Source organism: Hyla sarda, chromosome 11, assembly GCF_029499605.1.
Source record: "Hyla sarda isolate aHylSar1 chromosome 11, aHylSar1.hap1, whole genome shotgun sequence".
Classification (NCBI taxonomy): Eukaryota; Metazoa; Chordata; class Amphibia; order Anura; family Hylidae; genus Hyla; species Hyla sarda.
The window spans coordinates 78,398,307-78,402,025 of NC_079199.1; the positions used below are offsets into that span (position 1 = coordinate 78,398,307).

At 42.2% G+C, this 3,719-nt stretch overlaps 2 pseudogenes; both read left to right on the top strand.

Annotated features, from left to right (window-relative positions):
* The first annotated feature begins 122 nt into the window (after positions 1 to 122).
* On the top strand, positions 123 to 227 carry LOC130296086 (U2 spliceosomal RNA; annotated as a pseudogene).
* Positions 228 to 2,823: 2,596 nt separating this feature from the next.
* On the top strand, positions 2,824 to 2,926 carry LOC130296081 (U2 spliceosomal RNA; annotated as a pseudogene).
* The last annotated feature ends 793 nt before the right edge of the window (positions 2,927 to 3,719 follow it).

Consider the following 3,719-nt stretch of genomic DNA (forward strand, 5'->3'; position numbering starts at 1 on the left):
TGGTGGGTGACTGCCACCCAGCCAGAGTGTGTATGGGAGGCTGCCAGCCAGCCTCCCTTCCTACAAGTAGTGATGGTGCATGTGAAGGGGACAGCGTTGGTTCCTCCCCTTTCACAGTTATCACTGCTCATACTTCGTTTTGGCTGGTATCAAATGTAGTGTCTGTTTATATCAGTTTAATATCTGATATGTTCCCTATCTGGTAGCATATATTAAGTGCACCACCAGGTTTCAGTGTTGGAAAGAAAGATTGCCTGTTTATTTGCTGCTGCAACAGCAGCTGCTTGCTGGCTAGTCCAGTGGGCCCCTACTGCAGGCAAAAGACAATAGGTGGTGCCTAGATGGATAGGTGGATAGGACATCAGCTATGAGGTATTTGTTTGTACAAACTGTTGCTCACAACTAATGTTGTAATATAGTGTCTCCATCTGCTGGTGGTATTGAATAAGCAATAGTGCAATGATAGGGTCTGAAAAAGAAGAAAATTAAGAAGCAGCAGCATAGGAAAAAAAGGAGGAAAGAAGGAAAACATGGAGAGAAGAAAAAAAAGAAGGTAAAAATGAGGTGAAAACATGTTTAAAAAAAGTATTTCCATCTCTCTCTCTCTCTATATATATGTATATATATATATATATATATATATATATATATATATATATTTAAAAGAAAAAAATTATATATATGTATATATATATATATATATACATATAGAGAGAGAGAGAGATAAATATATATAGAGATAGATGGGTGGATAGATAGATAGATACACATACATACATATATACATACATACATACATACATATGTGTGTATTGTTGGAGTTGCAAACATGGGTGCACTTGACAAACTCAGTGCGGCTATTCCCCATTCAAAGATTGTTGCATCCAGGACCCTTAGCACTGTGATATGCTACCCAATACCACTGGCATGGCCAGGTGTAAACAACATCTGACCTTTGTTGTGTATGTAACCATGGAGATTGTGATGTCGCCTAGGCCCACCAAAGAACAGCCTTGTCAGAAGCAGCACTGCCATGAGCAGAAGCAGCAGCACCATAGGTTGTCAAATAAGCTGGATTTAACCAAGACAAGTGAGTCCAATAGGATGCAGGTATGTCCTCTATCCTTACAGCTTCCTGTGGCTGTTGGTTTTATACCGTTTGGGGACAGCCAAGGAGGCGTCAGTAGGCAACACAGGTAAGTGTGTGCTTGTGTGTGTGTGTGTGTATTTCCTATGCAGATCCTAAACCCAGTATCAAATGCAAGTAGGAGGAGTAAGAAGGGTTCCTGCCAAAGCCAGGTTATGGATTGCATTTAAAAATGGTCCATCAGAGTGAAATGGACTCCCATCTTCCTGCTTAGCAATAATGATATGGGTTTAGGGTCTGCTGTGTGTACTGGTGGGTGACTGCCAGCCAGCCTCCCTTCCTACAAGTAGTGATGGTGCATGTGAAGGGGACAGCGTTGGTTCCTCCCCTTTCACAGTTATCACTTCTCATCCTTCCTTTTGGCTGGTATCAAATGTGGTGTCTGTTTATATCAGTTTAATATCTGATATGTCCCCTATCTGATAGCATATATTAAATGCACCACCAGGGTTCAGTGTTGGATAGAAAGATTACCTGTTTATTTGCTGCTGCAGCTGCTTGCTGGCTAGTCCAGTGGGCACCTACTGCAGGCAAAAGACAATAGGTGGTGCCTATGTGCCTAGGTGGATAGGACATCAGCTATGAGACATTTGTTTGTACAAACTGCTGCTCACAACTAATGTTGTAATATAGTGTCTCCATCTGCTGGTGGTATTGAATGAGCAATAGTGCAATGATAGGGTCTGAAAAAGAAGAAAAATAAGAAGCAGCAGCATAGGAAAAAAGGAGGAAAGAAGGTAAAAATTAGGTGAAAACATGTTTAAAAAAGTATTTCCATCTCTCTCTCTCTATATGTATATACATATATATATATATATATATTTAAAAGAAAGAAAAAAATAAAATATATATATATATATATATATATATATATATATACATATAGAGAGAGAGAGAGATAAATATATATAGAGATAGATGGGTGGATAGATAGATAGATAGACAGACATACATACATATGTGTGTATTGTTGGAGTTGCAAACATGGGTGCACTTGACAAACTCAGTGCGGCTATTCCCCATTGAAAGATTGTTGCATCCAGGACCCTTAGCACTGTGATATGCTACTCAATACCACTGGCATGGCCAGGTGTAAACAACATCTGACCTTTGTTGTGTATGTAACCATGGAGATTGTGATGTCGCCTAGGCCCACCAAAGAACAGCCTTGTCAGAAGCAGCACTGCCATGAGCAGAAGCAGCAGCACCATAGGTTGTCAAATAAGCTGGATTTAACCAAGACAAGTGAGTCCAATAGGATGCAGGTATGTCCTCTATCCTTACAGCTTCCCGTGGCTGTTGGTTTTATACCGTTTGAGGACAGCCAAGGAGGCGTCAGCAGGCAACACAGGTAAGTGTGTGCTTGTGTGTGTGTGTGTGTGTTTCCTATGCAGATCCTAAACCCAGTATCAAATGCAAGTAGGAGGAGTAAGAAGGGTTCCTGCCAAAGCCAGGTTATGGATTGCATTTAAAAATGGTCCATCAGAGTGAAATGGACTCCCATCTTCCTGCTTAGCAATAATGATATGGGTTTAGGGTCTGCTGTGTGTACTGGTGGGTGACTGCCACCCAGCCAGAGTGTGTATGGGAGGCTGCCAGCCAGCCTCCCTTCCTACAAGTAGTGATGGTGCATGTGAAGGGGACAGCGTTGGTTCCTCCCCTTTCACAGTTATCACTTCTCATCTTTCCTTTTGGCTGGTATCAAATGTAGTGTCTGTTTATATCAGTTTAATATCTGATATGTCCCCTATCTGGTAGCATATATTAAGTGCACCACCAGGTTTCAGTGTTGGAAAGAAAGATTACCTGTTTATTTACTACTGCTGCAGCTGCTTGCTGGCTAGTCCAGTGGGCCCCTACTGCAGGCAAAAGACAATAGGTGGTGCCGCCCCTGTTGGAGCGACCAGGCACAGGACTGCTGCTGCTGCTGCTGAATGTCCTCTTTAATTGAATAAGCTCAGCAACCAGCACACCTGTGCAGATTGGACATGACATGATAGGTAGAAGTCTTTCAGGTAGTGGGTGTTGAATCTTGTATGATGAGGTTTCTAGGAGGGGGTGTGTTATGCAGATTAGGGTGGATGGAGAGAGATCTGAGAAAGCCGTATGCTTTGGTGAGTCCTGGTTGGTATGGGTTTGTTGAGGTGTTCATGAGAAAGTTTGGTTTGATAGGTGTGAGACAGGATGTGTTAAAGGAGAAGAAGAGTATGGTGAAGTGTATTAGGGTGAAGGATGTTCAGTGTAATATTAATATGGTGAGAGAATAGAATGTGAGTAAAGTGTGGAAGAGTTTGGAGACAGATGGTATGACTAATAGACAGAGAGAGATTGTATGGCAGAGTTTGCATGGTGCATTGCCAGTGAGAGAGGTACAGAAGAGTCGGGGGATTGGAAGAAGTGAGAGATGTCCGAGAGAGGGTTGTGGAGGGAATGAGATTATTATGCATTTGTTTTGGAATTGTGATAGAGCGCAAGAAGTGTGGAAGGGAATTGGTCCGTTGGCTAAAGAATTTATGGGGGTAAGAAAGTGGTCTTTTGAAGTGATTATGTTTGGTCTGGGGGTGGTAGGTGG